General features: G+C 45.9%; 1 protein-coding gene across 1 annotated transcript in view; it reads right to left on the reverse strand.

The window, feature by feature from the left end:
* LOC146854269 (protein mono-ADP-ribosyltransferase PARP12-like) overlaps positions 1–20,221 on the reverse strand; it is a 490,642-nt gene that overhangs the window by 259,019 nt on the left and 211,402 nt on the right. The window lies entirely within an intron of this gene.

Genomic DNA, 20,221 nt, shown 5'->3' on the forward strand with positions numbered 1-20,221 from the left:
TTCTATTGCCCCTTTTGCGAGCATAGCAAGCACTTCCTGCTGGAGTAAATCTAAGTGTTCGGCTGACATAGGACGGTGCTTTGGTGGTATGTTGGGTGGAGTGGAAGTTAGTTCTAGACAGTACCCGTGCTGGATGATGTCCCTGACCCACCTGTCCGTGGTGATGTTCTTCCACGCGGACAGGAACAGCTGGAGTCGTCCCCCGACAGGTGTTATGTGGTCGGGGGGTAAGGAGAGGGCGTCACTGTTTGTTCTTTGGGGAGGACCTGGTGTTGCCATAGCCACGTCCTCTGCCCTTGGTGCTGGATCCACGATATCCACCCCTGTTGTTTTTGTCATAGGTGCTTTGTGTGCCACCTTTAGTATACTGCTGTTGTGACCCCTGACCCCTTGTTGTTCCCCTATTTCCGGTGCGACGAAAGGAGCCACTACGAAATTGTTGCGTTTGTAGAGCTCCCATTGATTTCGCAGTGTCAGTGTCTTTCTTTATTTTTTCTAGGGTAGTGTCAACGTCTGGGCCAAATAAGAATTCTGTGTTAACTGGTAAGTTCAGAATATTGTTTTGGATCTCGGGTTTGAAGCCTGAGATGCGTAACCAGGCGTGGCGTCGCAGCATGACACTTGTATTTATTGCCCTGGCCGCTGTGTCAGCTGCGTCAAGGGCGCATTTTATGGATGCATTAGTGAGGAGTTGTCCTTCTCTAATGAGGAGTTCCGCTGACTCTTTATACTCTTCTGGTAGATGTTGGAGTAGTGACTCCAGCGTGTCGTAATGTGACCTGTCATAACGTGCCAGGAGTGCCTGTGTATTGGCAATGCGCAGGATATTCGCTGCTTGCGCTGCAATGCGTTTGCCCGATGTTTCAAGTACTTTTGACTCTTTGTCTGGGGGAGGAGCATCACCAGTCGTTTGTGAGTGGGCTCTTTTGCGAGCTTTGGCAACCACCATAGAGTCTAATGGCAACTGACCCCTAATGTATTTAGGGTCACCGGGTGCAGGCTTATATTTCTTTTCAATCCTGGGGTTTACCACTCGGGCTCTTGTGGTGTCCTTGAAAATGTCTTTGGCAGGTTTTAGAACCCCTTTTAGCATGGGCAGAGTTTTCACAGTTCTTTCTGAAGATGCGAAAGTGTCAAGCAGGAAGTCTTCCTCAATGGTGTCAGAATGTAGCTCCACCCCATGATGAGCAGCAGCCCGTTCGATGAGGGCATTAAATGCAGCCGTGTCCTCTGTAGGAGACGTTTTTACGTTGTAGAGTTGCGCATCTTGAGTATGTGGCACGACACTTTGGTCTGTGGGATCATCCCACGCCTGATCAGGGTCTTGTAGTTGTTCATCGGGATCTACGTCCCCGGGGTAGATGGTATCCTCCCCGCCATAGTCCTGCATTGCGTCCGATTCGGAAGGGGTAGGAGAAAAGGACTGCGGATCTGAGAGGAAGGGTTGGAAGTGTTCTTGTAGCACTGGTTCCTGCTCTGCTGGCAGCTTGCGTTGAAGAGGAATTTTGTATGGCTCCTCTTCCCTGACTGGCGTTATTTTGCGCTTGTGGAGCATTAACCTGCCAGTGTCGGCGTCGATAAATTGTGGCCCCGAAGAGTCTTGTTCTGTTAGGCCAGAGGTGGTGGACTGTGTATGGAGGACACGTGTCCGAATTTGAAATAGTTTCGGTGCCGATGTTGGTGGCAGCCCAAATGTAATGTTGGTGGGCTCCGAGTGCACTCTACAAGGTGAGGTAGTGTCGGGACCCGAGATAGAGTGGAGGGCTGCCCGGTTACGGATGCGTTGTAGAGATGCAGAGACTTGCTGCACAGCGAACGCAGATGGTGGTTTGATGGGCACCTTGGTAGTAGACGTCGAGGCCGGCCCCGACTTTTTTGTTGGAGGGGGGTCACTGGCCTGAAGGGATGCATCGACAGTCGACGTAGTCGAGGACTTATTTGGCATCGGTGCTTTAGGCGTCGACGTAGCCGGGGCGGCCATTTTAACTGCGGAGGTTACGGCCTTCGGTGTCGGCGCCGAAGGTCTCGGTGCCTTGTGGTGCCCGAGGGCGTGCTTTTTCTGTGTGTCGACCGCATCTGCTGCGGTGAGCTCGGCTCCGAAGTCCCTTTGTACGCGGTTGGAGCCGACGACTTTTTTCGGCGTCGGGGCAGTGGATTGTTTCGACGCCTTCGATCCGACCACCACCAGTTTCACTTTCGATTTTGAAGGGACTGGAGCGATGGATGGTTTTGGGTTTAATAACCCGGTCGTCTTCGGTAATAGTGGCTCTTGCAGAGTGTTCGAGGCCGGACCGGAAGGTGGGGCCGAGGAACCATGTATTTGATCTTGGGTAAGGCCCGAAGGCGATCCCTCGACCGGAGCCTGATGACGACGTACAGTTTCGGCCTCCGTTTCGACGGATTGACCTAGCTCTTCGGGAGAGATGTCTTCTTCGGCCCCGTAGGCCTCGTCAAAGTCTCCTACCTCGTTGACGGTTTCTTCACGTCGAAAGAGCACTTCATCATCGTCGTCCGATCGGGAATCATGTTCTGAAGCGGGGCTAGAGACTACTTCTTCCACGCTCTCGGCGTCCTCGTCCTCGGTGCTGAATATGTTGGTGGGTGCGGGCGCTGCTTGCTGCGCCTCGAGCCTCGCTGCCCGTCGGTTCCGCAGAGTCTTCTTGGATCGGAACCTTGCACAGGCCATGCATTTCGATTCGTCGTGATCCGGCGAGAGACATTTATTACAGACTGGGTGGACGTCGATATGAGGGTACTTGGCGTGGAATAACGGACACCTTTTGAACTGAGTCCTCGATTCCATCGTCGATCGAGCTTCGAAGTTTGGACCAATTCGGTACGAAAGTCGGAAGAGGGTGTGGAGCACTAAGCTAGTAGTCGACACCGAACGGTAACTGTACCGACGAAAACTAAAGGCCTTTTGGCCTAAAACTAAGTATTCGTAAGTTGAGCTAAGATAGTCACATCCGAACCCAATGGCGGAAAAAAACAATCTAAGGATGGAGAGGATGCCCATGCGCACTGTAGTCCAGGGGAGGAGCCACCTATCTCGTGATACTTCGAAGACTCTTCCAGGACAACAATGTGCAATCATCCGGACCCAACACTAGGCGGCGATCTATGCACAGATATGAATTCAGCAGCCCACATGCCTCGAACCTGTAGATTCACATGCTTTACATAGCCTGCCATCTAGTGATGAGTCCGGATGTTTGCAAATTGTTTTTGTTCGAAGAAGTCTTTTCCAGCCACGAGGTAGGTGACTCCTCCTTTCAGTGATAGTGCGCATGGGCATCGGCTCCATTGTTTGCCGCAGAGGGTGATAATGGAGTTAGTAAGAGTAGTAAGAGAGGTGCATGTATATATGTATCTAAGTAAGATGTTACTGCAACAGGTATAGGTATCCGGGAGGCGGGTGGGCGCATGTGAATCTACAGCTCTGCATGCCACAAACAAATGCATACTGGGTAAGTAGCATTTTCCGTTTGAGGCATGTGAGCTGTAGATCACATGCTTTGCTTAGACTATACAGCAGTTATCGCCCAAAGTGGTGGCTAACCTGTAGCTGTTGCAGTCGTCTGAAATAGTGTACGTAAAACTGCTTGGCCCACACTAGCTTGCTGTCTTGCTAACACATCTACACAATAGTGTTTTGTGAATGTGTGAGGTGTAGACCATGTTGCAGCTTTGCAGATGTCCTCTATAGGTATATTCCCTAAGAATGCCATAGAAGCCCCTAGTTTGCGTATGGAGTGCGCTCTAGGGGAATTGTCAATGTTGGTTTTGCTTTTGCATACCATGTCTGAATGCATTTGACTATCCACCTTGCAATGCCTGATTTTGATATAGGATTGCCTTTATGTGGTGAAGCAAAACCACAATAAGTTGTTTTGTCTTATGGAAAGGTGATGTCCATTCTATATAGTAAAGTAGTGTTCTTTTCACATCTAAGGTGTGTAAAACACGTTCTGCCACAGAATCTGGTCGAGGGAACTCAACAGATTGGTTGATATGAAAGGCAGAAATGACCTTCGGTAGGAATTTAGGGTTGGTCCGAAGAACCACTTTGTTTTGGTGTATTTGTAAAAATGGTTCATCTACGGTTAGTGCCTGAAGCTCACCTACTCTCCTGAGTGATGCGATAGCTATAAGGAAAGCTACCTTCCGAGTGAGAAATTGCAGTTCACATCCATGCAATGGCTCAAAAGGTGGACCCATTAGTCTGGTGAGGACAATATTGGGATTCCACAGTGGAGCAGGTGGAAGTCTTGGAGGAATGATTCTTTTAAGTCCCTAAATAAATGCTTTAATGACAGGCACTCTGAAGAGAGACAGATGTTGTCTGTTCTGTAGGTATGCAGCTATTGCAGCAAGATGTAAGAGTATGGATGTGTAAGCTAAATTGGAACGCTGCAGATGTAATACATAACAAATGATGTTTTGAACTGAAGCATCATGGGGGTTGATTTGATTATTATTACAGTATATCACAAACCGCACTTTGCTGCATAGCATGCTCTTGTGGTAGGACGTCTAGCCTGATCGCAAGGTTGAGATGACTGGGTTCTGGATGTCTAATCTCTCCGTGGCTCTGAGTGAGGAGATTGGGAGTGAGATGTAATTTTTGGTGAGCAACTACTGAGAGCTTCAACAGGGTTGCTGGGCCCATGTGGGAGAAACTAGAACTAGTGTCAGGGACGCTTGTCTGAGCTTCCGAACCACTAATGGAATGAGTGGGAGAGGTTGAAAAGCATAGGCAAATATTCCTGACTAATTCATCCATAGTGCAGGTTTGTGGCGAACAGATCTATGTCTGGAAATCCCCACATTTGAAAGAATGGGAGGAGAACTTGAGGGTGGAGCTCCCATTCGTGGATCTGTTGTTTTTGACGACTGAGCATGTCTGCAATCTGATTGTTTACTCCTGGAAGGTGTTCTACAAGGAGATACGCTTTGTGACGTATAGCCCATCTCCAGATGGTATGTGCTAGTTGTGACAGCTGGAGAGTGTGTTCCCCCCCCTGTTTTTGCATGTAGTACATTGATGTCATGTTGGATCAGGACAGCTTTGCCTACTAGATGAACTTGAAACCCTTTGATCGCTAGAAAAATCGCTAGCAGCTCTGGATGATTTATGTGAAGCTGCTTTTGTTGCATGTTCCACATGCCCTGAATTGCATGCATTTGGAGATGAGTTCCCCAACCAGTGAGCGATGCGTGGGCTGTTACCACTATGTGTGGAACCGGGTCGATGAAAGCCCACCCTTTTGAAAGGTTTTTGTAATCCAGCGCCACAGTAACCGATGGATGCCTCCATCCACCAACACTAGACCTGATTATAGACATTGAGCCTGGTTCTACCGACGTGCTAAGCACTCTTGAAGGGGACGCATTTCAAGTCTTGCGTACGGGACTATTAAGATGCAAGACGCCATCATCCCTAGTAACTGCATGAACACCCGAGCTGGCAATGAGTGTTGAGGCTGAAACTGACAGAGCAGAGTCTGCATGTTGGGGATTCTGGCCGGATTGGGGTAGGCCAAAGCCTTTTGTGTATCTATTGTGGCTCCCAGATACGCCTGCATCTTGGATGGTTGGAGATGGGACTTGGAAAATTTTACTGTGAATCCAACATCGTGGAGCAACTGCACTGTTTTGTGAGTGTGACGTAGACAGCTTTTTTGCGAGCTGGCTTTCATGAGCCAGTCGTCCAAATATGGGAAGACGTGAATGTGTTGTCTTGGTTGGTTGTCTGGGACTACTGCCAGGTATCTGGTGAAAACCCTGGGTGCGTTAGTTACTCCGATTGGGAGCACCTCATTGGTTACTCCGATTGGGAGCACCTTGAACTGATAATGCTGGCCTGCTACTACGAACCGGAGGTATTTGCAGTGAGCAGGGTATATTGGGATATGGAAATAGGCGTCCTTTCAGTCCAGAGTGGATAGAAAGTCGCCTTGTTGAAGGGGCGGGAGCACTTGTTGGAGTGTGATCATGTGAAAGTGATCCGACTGAATGTATAGATTTAGTTCTCTGAGGTCTAGTATAGGCCTGAGAGAGCCATCCTTCTTGGGAATCAAGAAGTACAGGGAGTATACCCCGACCCCTTGATATTTTAATGGGACTGGTTCTATAGTTTCTTTTTCTAACAGAGAGAACCTCTTGCTTTAGAAGAGGGAGATGTTCTTGTGACATTGCATGTGATCTTGGAAGAATGTTTGGAGTAAGTTCCAGGCATTAACCATATTGGTTAATTTGTAGAACCCATTTGTCTGAGGTGATTGTGTTCCAGACAGGGAGAAATACAGAGAGACGTTCTCCGACAGAAGTGGAATGAACGGGGGTAGTGGAAGGAAGTCACTGCTTGTTATTTACAGGGGAAGTGGGTGTGGAGTTGCCTCTGCCTCTTGCCTTACCATGGTTTCCTCTAAAACCTCCTCTGAAATAGCCTCTTGATGAGGGTGATTGGTTGTTGCCTTATAAGAGGAGGAGGGATTTTTTGTGGAAATATTCTTGGAGCCGCCCCTGTAAAAGGAGCAACGAAAGGAACCCCTATTTTTAGGTAACTGCAAAGCCACCATGGACTTCGCTACCTCAGTATCTTTTTTCATTTTTTCCAGCGAAGTGTCAACTGCTGGACCAAAGAGGTGTTATTTGTCAAATGGCTGGTTGAGAATGAGGCCTGCACCTCAGGTTTGAAACCCGAAATTCTCAACCAAGCATGCCTGCGTAGCAGTACGCTGGTGATCACTGCACGCGCTGCTGTATCTGCTACGTCTAGGGAGCACCTGATGGAGGTATTGGTGATTAGTTTGCCCTCCTGAATAAGAACATTAGCCTTAGATTTATGTTCATCAGGCAGAAATTGCATGAGCTTTTCTAACTCATCGTAATGAGCTCCATCATATCTGGCTAACAAAGCCTGAACATTAGCAATGCGCCAATGATTGGCCACTTGTGATGCTACCCTTTTGCCAGAGGCATCAATTAACTTTGACTACTTATCAGGAGGAGGGGCCTCACCTGTGGTCTGCGAGTTAGCTATCTTGCAAGCATTGGAAACCACAAGAGAGTCTAAGGGTAGCTGACCCTTGATGTAGGCAGGGTCAGTAGGTGCAGGTATATATTTTTCTCAACCCTCAGGGTGACGATTCCTGCCCGTACAGGATCTTTAAAAACCTAATCTACAAGCTTAAGCATCCCCTTAAGCATTGGCAGTGCCAGGGTAGTTATTTGAGAGGGACTTAGGGTCTTGAATAAGAAATCCTCCTCTAAAGCTTCCTTATGCAGTTCCACCCCATGATAATGTGCAGCCCTGTTAAGTAGCTCAATGTATCCTATATTGTCGTTGGGTGGTGAGGGTCTGGACGGATATAAGTCAGGGTCATTATCCGTATGTGGGTCAGTGTCATAGTCCTCCCATGGGTCAATATCCTTTAGCCTATCCTCATCCCCATCCCCTTCATCCTGTGGGTCAGGTGATAGTGGTGGTGGTGAATTTGTGGGTGTGATGAGTGAGTTGGGATCAGTGGGCGAAGGAGGTGGAATATAAGGTGGTGAAGGGTTACAACCCACATTTTTCCTCTTCAAAGGAGTGTGGTACTCCTCCTGTTGGTCCATCGTCCCTTTTTCAGCATGGATAAGTCCAGTGTCTGGGTTTATAACCAGCTCTTTCTGTTTCGGATCCGATGGTGGAACGGCAGACCAAGGCTTTTTTGTGGAGTTTTGTTTGTCTTTGCTTGCCGTTTTCGGCGTCGAAAGTTTCGGCTCCGAAGTTTCGTTTTTGATAAAGGTGGGATTTGGACAACGACATGCTTTGATTTTGACGCAGAAGATTTCGGTTCGGCACCAGAATAGGGCCGACTTGAGCACAAGCCGAAAGGCTTCTCTGTGTGTCTCGGCCCCGGGCTGGAGTCTTTTTGTTCTTGTGTTGTTGGGGCAAGGGGAGCTTCTGTACTCTGGGTACGCTGACCCGGTGTAACTTTCTTCTCTTCTTCCATGTCGGAGTCAGCTTCGGAGATGTGTTCTGCTTCCTCGGCTCCTTGAGCTTGTAGTTCTTCTCGAACGGAATGGTCACCGAAGATGTCCGGTATGGAGCCACCTTGATGTTGCATCTCGTGACGTCGAGCTCGACGGTCACTAAGCGTCTTCTTCGATCGAAACAATCTGCACGCGTCATAGTCTTTCTCGTTGTGTTACGGGGATAGACAGAGGTTGCACACTTTGTGAAGGTCGGTGCGCGGATACTTGGCGCGACACCCGGGACAGAGTTTGAATGAACAGAGTTCCATCGACTGCTAGCGAGCCCGGCGCGGGTAGGCCCAACGGCCCCCCCATGAGTTTTCCGATCGAAGGTCTTTGACTCAAAACGATACGCGGAGAATGGGAAACACGATCGAGAAACAATACCGTTGAGGGTAGTCGATTGCGATTCGAAGGGAACCCAAGAAACGGTGCCGAACCGGAGCGTAGCAATTCAAATGCGAACCCAATGGTGGGAAAAAACATTCTAACAATGAAGCCGATGCCCATGCGCACTATCACCGAAAGGAGGAGTCACCTACCTTGTGACTGGAAAAGACTTCTTCGAGCAAAAACAAAGTGCAAACATCCGGACCCAACACTAGATGGCCGGCTATGCAAAGCATGTGATCTACAGCTCACATGACTCAAACATATTATCTAATCTGATCTCTAGTCTGTATGGCTAATGAAAGGGGAGGTAGAAAGTTTAGGTAACAATGTGCCTGCCTTTCCAAAGCCGTACCCCATGGCTTTTCTTCCGGACAAAGGAACTAACTCCCTGATACCATTCCTTTTATACTGTTTTAGCTGCGCACACACTGCATGCTAAGGATATAAAATATACAGCACCTACTTGGTGTTACTGCTTGATAATCTGTGAATACACAATGGGAGACAGTCTGCCAAGAAATCTGACAATGTACATTCTAAAACACACAATATATGCTGATAAGATTGAGCGTGTCATGTCCATTTCTCAGTGCAAGCACCTCCTTGTGACCAGTTTAGTGAAGGCAAATAAAATTATACTTGAATTGAGCACTTCCAGTAAAACAAATAGTTTCTTACCTGTCGGTGTTGTTTTACAGCTTGAAGAATTTTCTGAATTCACATGCTGTGCATTATTCACCATCTAGTGGTTGGGTCCGGAATTGTGGTATTTCTTTCCTTTTTTGTTGTTGTTGTTGTTGTTGGTGGGCGTCGACATTCCACCATTTGGTGTCCTCCTGTGACATTGACGGGCTTCCTCCAGAAGCTCCCACCTTTGGTTGCCATCTTCAGATTCTTGTTTTTTTCCCCCTCTTATTCTCATACTTGCTGACGGTGGAGGGTGGGTTCGCTAGTGAATCCAGAAAATTCTTCAAGCTGCAAAACTAAACCGACAGGTAAGAAACTATTTGTCTTGCAACGTGAATCTTTTCTAGATTCACATGCTGTACATAGACTTTGTAGCAGTTTGCTAGTCTTGTGGGGGTTGGGTGGAAGATGAGCTTTGGTTTGTGAATAGATGTTGTAAGACCTTTTGTCTTACTTGTGCTTCTTTATTCATTTGAATGTCCACACAGTAATGTCTTGTGAATGTGTGCACTGAAGATCATGTTGTAGCCATGCAGATGTCCTGAATTGGAGTGTTAGCTAGAAAGGCAATAGTTGTTCCTTTCTTTCTTGTTGTGTGTGCCCGCGGGGTACCTTGTAAGGCCTGTCCTGCTTGCCTGTGGCCTAACTGTATTTCTTGCGCTATTCATCTTGCAATGGCGTTTTTGGTTACTGGTCTTCCTAGAAAACTGTTTGCAAAGGATACAAAGAATGGTTTTGTTTTCCTGTATTCCTTGGTTCTTTCAATGTAGTACATGACCGCTCTTGCGTTAAGTATGTGTAAAGCTCTTTCTGATTTTGTCTTTGGGTTTTTAAAGAAACTTGGTATTTGTATACTCTGATTTATGTGGAATCTTGATAACACTTTTGGTATGAATTGAGGATCTGTCCTCATGACAATCCCGTTACTATGTATTTGGAAGAACGGTTCACTAACTCTACGCAAGGATGTTATTGCCACTAAAAAGGCAGTAATTAGTGTGAGCATTTGTTGCGTTGCTTTGTGCAGTGGCTCGAATGGTGCTTTCATCATTTGTGCTATAACTATGTTCGGGTTCCATGTGGGGGCTGGCACCATTTTTGGAGGTGCAATTCTTTTTGCTCCTTCTAGGAAACTTAAGTGAAGAAAATGTTGTCCGTTTCTCCTCTGGTATAAGCTACAATTGCTGCTACGTGCACTTTCAACAATGTGCAGCATAATTTACTTTCCAGTAAATGTGTCAAGTACTTTAGCATTGTTCTCTCCTTTGAAAGACGTCTGTTAAGACACTATTGTGTATATCGCTTCCACTTCGCTGTATAACATTCTCTTGTTGTTTGTTTTCTAGCTTCTATTAGAACAGCCATTGTGCTTTCTGGTAGTTTGAGATGTGTTAATTCTAAGTCCTCAGGAGCCATGCCGCTAGGTCTAAGCTCTCTGGTTCTGGGTGAAGTACTTTTCTATTCTGCATTGTTAGCAAGTCTTTATTTTTCTGCAGTTTGTGCATTGTTCCTTGCGAAATCTGCATTATTTCTGAGAACCAAGTTTGCCTGGCCCACTGTGGTGCGATGAGAATCATTGTCATTTGACTGATGTCACAAAGTATTAGGGTTGCATTTTATAGGGGATTTTATCCGTGCTCGCCCTGCTCTTTTCTGGCTGGCTATTTGGAAAAATCCTGCCGCTAAATTGACTAGGGATATTATAGAGGATTGTTTATGTTGTGACAGAGGCATGTCCATCCCTTGGCTATCTGGGGTGCAGAGCGTTCTTGGTAGTGTGAATTTTCAAAATGTTTTTTCTGATCCCACCACCATCCAGCTCCCAACCAAGTCTGTACTCAAACAAGCTCTCTATACACTGTTCAGTGACGAAAGGGTTGCGAGAGAGTCCTTGAAACCTAGTGTTACTAGATACCTAGCCCGTAATTTTTTAACTTATCCCATACCCACCTACTTAACTCTCCCAATGAGCCAATGGGAGCGAGGCCTCTTATTTCGCCTTAGGGCTGGCACTATCAAATATGTTCTTAGTTTCCCGTTATGGAATCATAATGATCAAATTGTCGAGCCGTGCCCATGTGATTGCCGGAGTGACCAAACAATTTTACATTTCTTATTTTTTTGCAAATTTTATATTAAATATATTAAATGGTTTTTAACTCCGTATTTTAAAAAATTTAAACCGATTAGCCTGGATCTCGCATTTTTAATGATATTAACCCTGGATGATCATGAACTTGTTTTCCGTGTGGGTTCCTTCTTAAAAACTGTGGTTCGTGCCCGTTTAACTATGTCGTAAAGTATGAACGATTTGTTGTTTTTATCCTGTAAATACTTGCATATTGTACATCTGCAATGTTATTTGTATTTTGCGCATTTATGGATTACTATTATCCGAATAAAGTTTTAAAACTTGAAACTTGACTGATTTTGCATTTGCTGATCACCTAATTCATCAATGGTATTGGGGGAGTAGCGTAAGCAAATATCACTGACCAGTCTATCCATAGAGCATTCCCTAGGGACTGACTGCAAAGTCGCCTGGATGCGAAGTTTTGGCATTTTGCATTGTAGGTGTTGCAAATAGGTTTATTTGTAGTGTCCCCCATTTCCTGAAAACTTTTTGGAGCTCTGCTTGTTTTAGTTCCCACTCGTGGGATGGTGTTTGTCTGCTCAGTCCGTCTGCTTCTGCATTTTCCTTCCCTGGTAGATGTACTGCTATCATGTCTATTACCCTTGGAATTGCCCCTCTCCAAATCTCGAGCTAGCGTTGAGAGGGCTACCAAATGAGTTCCTCCTAGTTTGTTGTGTAGTCTGTTTGCATCAACACCCTTTTCCTGTATAGCTCTTTCTGAAAGGCTTTTAAGGTTAAGAATACTGTTTTCAACTCCATGATATTGATGTGTTTCACTGCATCCTGCTGTGCCCACATTCCCCTCACCTTGAGGTTGTGCATGTTTGCTCCCCATCCCATTAGGGACGCATATGTTGTTATGGTTACTGTCGGAGTTGATGATGTGAAAAGTGTCAAAAATAACAAAAGAAGGGAGTGAAGAGGTTTTTAGATATAATCTACCTCCTGTACAAGTATTTATAAACAATATGATTCTACCCTATATACGTTTCATGTTTTGTATTTTATATTCTTCGCGATTCAAAAAAGTGAGTGTTGCTGATCCCAGAAATGTCAAGGAAAAGCACTAAGTGTTTTTAAAAATACCCCTCACACACTAAGAATCCCATAGTGTCATGCTTCATCATAGGGGTCTTCCCGTCCCTCTACGGGGCGTGGTGTGTTTCAACCTACAAATACGCCAGAGCACTTGGTTTTATGAAAATAGGTTATGTGTGGTGTGGGTAGTGAGAGTGGTAGGGTGTGTGAAAGATACAAAAATAGGGGCTTTAAAAATTCGCTGGCTAGTGAAAAAACCAAATTTTATTCACAGATGTGAAAAGTCTGCCCTGTGCTATGTTTGTTTTGTTCCACCATGCCATCTCTTGATGAACTGCCTGCATGACAACCACTAGATCCTCCCAACTCCCTGTTGCCTGTGACCATTGCTGCTGAAGCCATTCCTGTAACGGTAGCATGTGTAGGCGAATGTTGAGGACTAAATGAATGCATAAATCCATCATTCCCAGCAGTTACCCCACTGTCCTCACTGTCAGAGCTTGCCCCCAATAGTATAGATGTGTCTCCTTCAGTACGCATCCTTTAAGTCTATGGTTGCCATGTAGTCTCCTGTTTGCACCTGAGGTATTACCTCTTGCAGTGTTGTCATCTTGAATCTTTGAGTGTTTATGAATTTGTTGAGGAACCTTAGGTCTAGTATTGGTCGTAAAGTTCCGTCCACCTTTGGGATAAGGAAGTAAATGCCCTTGTTCCTTTCCTTGCAGGGTACTTGCTCTATTGCATGTTTGTTCAGAAGCTCTAGTACCTCTTGGAGTAATTGAGATAATCCCCTTTTGGAATGCATCTTCTTACTTGGTCTTTTGTTTGGAGGTTTCTTTGCCAGTTCTATGCAATAACCGTACTGTATTATGTTTATTATCCATTTGTCCGAAGTTATCTTTTTCCTCTCTTTGAGGAAGTATGTTAACCTGACTCCTACTGGTGTAATATGTTGCAGGAACTGTTTGATTTTTTGGTTTACCTTTTGTGTAGCACACTCTGTGATGTCTTTGGAGTGTGCACAAGTCTTTGAGTGCAGTCACTTGGTGGTTGTTTGTAATCCCCCTCTTTGTAGCTGGCCTCTTCCCAGAGGGCGCCCTCGAAAGGATTGCCTACCCTGTTGGTTTTGCCAATTCTGCTGCTGTCCCAGTTGTTGTCCCTGGGCTTACTCCTTGGTAAGTCTGCTGAAAAGCTTGGTGCGAGGGGGGCGTGGCTTGGACGGCAGTAGAGATGGCCGCCTGATTTAGTCACTCCGTCGGACCGGGGGAAATGCTGTACTTCCCGAGCCCTGCGAACGACTGATCGCGCATCGGATGGTGATGGCAGCACCTCGTACGATGGCTGGCGTTTGAAGAGCCCTTTATTCCTGACGGCGGAGCCGACTTTCCAGAGGGTTTTGCCTCGAGACGCGCTGCACGAACAACAAAATGGCACCTACCTGACGGTCTGAGCTAAAGGTTCCCGTCCGGCAGATCTGTTGTCCCGCGGCAGGTACACCATTGACTGTCATTCATACGTGCCCACTCATGCTGATGGCGCTCTGCTGTAACGGTAATTTCAACACCTTCTGCCACTTCGGCGATCTGTTTGCTGTTAACTCCGCTCGCCTGACTTCAAGATGGCGGCGAAGCGGAGGGGCTCCGGGCTACACTAACGTCCCTTAAAATTCTGCCACCTATGCTATCGTTATCTTTGTGGGACCAGCGCGAGCCTAGTGCATATCATGAGTCTGCTTGTGAATCGTTGGGTGTTCTCTCACAGCTGGACTCCAACACCCGAATGCCGCCTCATTTACGCATGGCTAGTGTCTCCTAACAGATAGTGGCCTGGGCACTCCTGTCTTCTGCTCTCTGCTGGGATCCTGTCCTTGACTTCTGAGGCTCCTGTGCGTTCCTTTGTGGTGAATCTACGGAGGGTAGGAGCCGCACACCGAGCCCTATTACACCAAGCTCTGCGCGCTGTGCTCTTTCAGTGCGAATTGCGGAGGGAAAGCCTTGCTCACCAAGCTGTGATTGGGCTGTTCTATTCGCCGGGCATATCTCTGCTCGCTGCCATACTACCTGATACCGCTGACTATCTACTAGGACAACTGCCTCTTCACTGCGACTTACTGCGACTTACTCCTACAACGCCTACGGTTGGCTAAGCCAAACACACCTGGTAATTTGACGGCATTATACTAGGGTTGTGGCAGTCTGGCCCACCGGATCTTCTTACTCACACCTCATAATTTCTCCTAACACGGAGCTTGTGCGAATCTCTAGTCAATTTCGCTAACCACGGTGATAACCAACTAATTATCTCACTGATACCACTACCTAAGTAACCTTCAAAATGTCTGACCGTGAATCTAAGTTGCTGCACAAAAGAAATAAAGGTGAACCCTCACAGTCAGATTCACCCATCAAAGTGAAACCAGATATCAATAGTACATTAGATCTAATCCTTAAAAAGCTGGCTGATGTCCATGAGTTAGCCAAATCAACCAAACAAACCACAGACACTATACAGCTGGAGATCACGGCCATTAGAGCAGACATGAACATGGTGAATAACAGACTCTCGGTAGCTGAACAGAGGATTAGCGATGTTGAGGACATGGTTACCAAGTCCTGCAATGATACGACCTCCCTGAAGAATATGTCATCTATGCTCTTGAGGCAGTCAGCTGAGTTGGAGGACCGTAATCGTAGAGGCATCTTCCGAATTCTTGGTGTTCCGGAGGGGTCGGAGGAAGCACTAGTCTCCTGTTTAGCCTTTCTAGAGGACTGGATTCCTAAGTTCACGGGCATATCGTTTGATCAGCCTTTTGAATTGGACAGAGCACACAGAATCCCTTCATTTAAATCCTCAACAAGGCAGGGGGTCCGTCCAATTATCTGTAAGCCTCTGCGATTTCGACATGTAGAAGCTATACTTAACTACGCCCGGAAAAATCATCAACTCACCTGGAAGGGTCACAAAATTATTTTCACCCAAGATTTTTCGAAGCCTACTGTTGACTTACGTAAGGGTTTCCTAAATCTAAGGGACAAGCTGAGGATCAGAAGTATCCTGTTCTCCTTTGTCGGTCCCACCAGATTTAAGATTACTGATGGGGGAAGACAACTCTTTTTCAACGATCCCAGAGACCTTGCAAATTATTTGGAAGGCCCTCCTACCCAGGACATGGACTCATCGCAGCTCTCTGCCAGTAAGAGGAAGTCCTCGCCAGGCCCGGTGTAGTGCATGCACTGACACCTTTGCTCCACTTATCATTGTCTTCTTCTGAAGTTCCGGCGCACTGTAATGAGTCAGTTGTACTTTGATGTTGGTTCAAGCCCTTTATTGGTTGGGATGGTACCTGATATGGCGGTATTTGTATTTGTATTTGTTTCTATTTAGGCTTGCACTTTTAGCCGAAGGGTGTTTGATAGTTGGACATTGGGAAGGTATGTATATGATCTGACCATGATGTTTCCTCCGGAGTGCGGGTGGACACTTCTGTCGTCGCACCTCCCACATGCTAAGTATTGCGGTGGGGTGGGGAGGGAGGGGAAGGGGGGGGGATTGGGTTGAGAGCGTCCACGTTTTCATTAACGTTTACAATGTTTTCATTGTTGATTCCTTAGCTGCTCTCCAGCTACTTTTCTTTCTTTTCTTTTCCTTCTCTTTCTCCTTCTACTTCATTCTTCTCTTTCTCTGGCTTCTTCTACTTGCTCGACATGTCTGGTGCCCTATATCCCGTATGCATTTTTCGAGATGGGATTATCTGGCTTTCAAGGTCGTATTGCTGTTGCGGATGTACGATTTGCTTGTTTATCATATGTGCCCTACAATGTGGTATGTTAATTATTCGCACTTGTTTCTATGTCATGCTCCATACTTATTGAATTCACCATTTATAATTGTTACTGATGGCCACTAACAAACAATGTGCCCTTTCGAACGACTTGAAGATAGTGTCCCTAAATGTCAAAGGTCTCAATCACCCTGTGAAAAGACGTAAGGTTTTAGAGTATTTAGCCAAGACCAAAAGTGATATCGTGCTCCTACAAGAGACAAAGCTTTCCGAGGAGGATAATAGCCTCATTAAATGTAACTGGATTTCGCAAATGGCATGCTCGCCAGCAGACAAGAAGAAACGAGGGGTCATAACCTTGATTTCGAGATCTGCTAACATCACGCTAGAATCCTCTACACACGACAATGAAGGTCGTTTTTTGATCACTCACTTAAGTAGAGGCGAAGACTTATTACACGTGGTCAATATTTATGGTCCTAACACAGATGACCCCTCCTATTGGTCCAGCATTTCAGACAGGCTAGATAGTATTCCTCAGGAGGATCTTATAATAATGGCAGGCGACTTCAATCTCCCCCTGGACCCGGTAATTGATAGGCAGTCCGGCTGCCATTATCAACCCACGAGTTCACACGCTCTGCTCACAACTATTTGCTCTAAATTCAATCTCAAAGATCCCTGGAGACTCCAGCACCCAGACACAAGGGATTATACTTTCTATTCGGCCCCTCACAATTCGTACTCTAGGATTGATTATATCCTTGTCTCTGGGGCATACACCAGCCTCATTGAGTCCTCTGACATAGCCCCAAGGTTGATTTCGGATCACTCTTGCATCTCTCTTAAATTAACGGGTAGTCACAAGGAACAAACTCCCAAACGATGGCGGTTTAACAACGACGTCTTATCAGACCCTGAGGATAAAAAGAAGATTGCGGAGGCCATTTCGGACTATCTTGGTCATAACAAGGTGTCTGATACTAATATAAATATACACTGGGATGCATTGAAGGCCACTGTACGGGGACTAGTCATTGCTATAAAAACAAAAATAAATAAACGCCTGAACCATGGTTTACTCCAGCTAGAACGAGAAATTAGGGATTTAGAGACTGCCCACATAGCCTCCTTAAATGATTCTACTCTATTATTGACCTTAACACAGAACAAATATGAGTACAATAGGATATTAAGTGAACGTGCCGGGGTGTGGATTAACAAATTTAAAGCGCTGAATTTATGCGAGGCCAACAGGGCAGGGAAACTTTTAGCTTCTTATCTTAAACACAGACAAAATCAACATGTCATCTCTGCAATCAAGGATGCTAATAACCAAACCCACACGACACACAAGGGCATTCTCAACACCTTTAACCCCTTCAGTGCCCATGACGAGCTGGACTCGTCATGGGCCGCGGTGGCGCTGTGCCCATGACGAGTCCAGCTCGTCATAGACCCCGCCCGCTAATGCAACGGCCGGCACTGGGCGGGGAAAGGGGCGGGCACTGAAGGGGTTAAACAATTTTACCAGGACCTGTATTCGAATAATCAGGCTTTTGACAATGAGAAGTGCACTGCTTTCCTCCGTGATCTTAACCTGCCACAACTCTCAGAGGAAGACTCTGCCATGCTAGGTATGGGAATCAATAACTCGGAAATAGAAAAGACGGTCAGGTCTCTGAAAGAAAATAAAGCACCAGGGCCAGACGGCTTCACGGCATCCTTCTATAAATCCTTTTTAACCCAATTAGGTCCTGTTATGAAACAGGTTTTTAACCATAGTGCCGACACAGGACATACGCCTGATTCTATGACCGAAGCTAACATTGTCGTTATTCCCAAGGAGGGGAAAGACCCTGTATATCCAAAAAACTATAGACCTATTTCGCTTATAAATGTTGATTGCTAAATTTGGTCCTTCATAAATTGATAAGTAATTCCCAGGTGGGGTTCCTCCGGCACAGGTTATCCAATGACAACACACGTTTGTTATGCCATGTATTAGAAAATGCTGCGACTAAATCTGAACCCTCTGTCGCCATTACGTTAGACGCCGAGAAGGCATTCGACAGAGTTTCCTGGGCGTTCTTGGAACGTTGCCTGCACCTCTTTAAATTGGGTAATGACTTTATTAAAATGGTTATGTCACTATACTTAAAACCGACTGGTCGTATAGCTGTCATTGGGTCACTTTCGGAGGCCTTCCCTCTTTATCAGGGTACCAGACAGGGATGCCCTCTATCTCCATCACTTTTCCTATTGGCGTTGGAACCTCTTCTTCAGGCCATCAAGCTCAACACAGATATCACAGGTATTGATATCAATGGAGTGCGAGTCAAATTGGCCGCGTATGCGGATGATATTTTGATAGTTACGGAACGTCCGGATTCCTCCATTACAGCCCTAATGGAAACGATTGCAGTATATTCCTTACACTCCGGGTATAAACTCAATAGAGACAAATCGGAAGTCAAACCATTAAACGTCTTTTGCACTAGCGACATGTTGGGGGACTCTGGGTTGATTTGGCAGTCGGGCTTCATTAAGTACTTGGGGATTGAATTTGGAAATAACATTATGGATACCCTGCATCAAAATGAAAAGGTACTCTTGCAGAAAATTAAGAAACTTTTAGATTCCTGGTCCCCAAAATTCATCACGTGGTGGGGGAGAATCGAAACTATCAAGATGATGGTTACTCCTTTAGTTAATTATCTCATAAGTATGCTGCCACTCATCTTAACTGACTCCTTTCACCATAAATTGGATACTCTTTTAACATCCTTCCTTTGGCGCGGCAAAAAAGCTCGAATTAGCATTCGAAAATTGAGGCTAGATAAGACACTGGGAGGCGTGAATCTGGCTGACTTTCATCTCTACCAATACGCCTTTTTGGCGAAGCAGGGCCTTCTTTGGGTTTCTCCTCCTGATAATTACATACCAGTGTGGTTGGAAGTGGAAGGGGCCATCCTCAATAATATACACCACCTGTCAATTCTCACGGCTAACCGTCTTGTCGCCACCCACTCTAGATCCATCTTTAAGAACACTAAATTAGCTCTCTTAAAAATAGATAAGGCCATGGATGTTAGTATGAAGGGCTCCAATATGGAATCAATTTGGCTAAACTCTAAGTTCCTTTATAATGGTAAACCATTGTTCCTTGATTCCTGGTGCAAAACAGGTATTTTCTTTCCCCACCAATTGGAAAATAATGCATACCCATTGACGTTCAAGGAACTACAATCTAGATTCCAATTGGCTGATATTGAATTTTATAACTTCCTGAAAGTGAGGGCTGCCATTGCGAAATCCAGAATGTCCCCTAGTTCCCCATCGTTACCCTCATTTGCAATAAAACTTAATAGGCTTGGCCATCAGGTTTCCCAGATTTACCAACTTTTGCGTCCAAAATCCTCCAAGCTTAACTCTAAGGTAGTTGATTATTGGAACGTGCTCTCGGCTAATCAGCTAACCGAAGATTCGTGGTCCCCATTATGGAAATCAGTTTCACGCAACAAGATTTCCCCAGTTCTATCGCAAACGAAATTCTGGCTATTACACAAGGCCTTTTGGACACCGGCTAGGCTGTTTTCCATGGGGATCTGGGAACATGACATGTGTTGGAATTGTAATCAGGGCAGAGGAGATTTGGCTCACCTTATTTTACTCTGTGCTGTAGTAAAACCCTTCTGGGATAGAGTCTACCTATTTTTGACTAATCTGTTTAACTGTGTACTCCCCAGGACCCTACCAACCGTGGTAACTGCTTTTTTACAGGACGATTTGCAGTCGGAGGGGGACCGAGCTCTCCTTGATCTACTGTTTATTTCTGCAGTTAAAATGGTACTCTCCAATTGGAAGGACACTAGCAAGGCCTCCTACAATTGCTGGATGAACTGGGTCATTCACCTCAGGGGGGCTGATAACATTATCTTGCAAAATTCGCCTTGGAAATCATCCACGAGGAGTATATGGTCTACCCTGGACGAATATTTTGCTACTCATAAGCCGCCTTGATTTCATTATGTTGTACGAATATTCCTATGTGGGCCTCACATTCACGGATTTGTCATGGCCGGATACTTGTTATACTATGTTTTATTGAGTATCGGGATTGAGGTGCTAGACAATCTCTTCTCTCTCTTCTCTTCTCCTTCCGG

Source organism: Triturus cristatus, chromosome 4_1, assembly GCF_964204655.1.
Source record: "Triturus cristatus chromosome 4_1, aTriCri1.1, whole genome shotgun sequence".
NCBI lineage: Eukaryota > Metazoa > Chordata > Amphibia > Caudata > Salamandridae > Triturus > Triturus cristatus.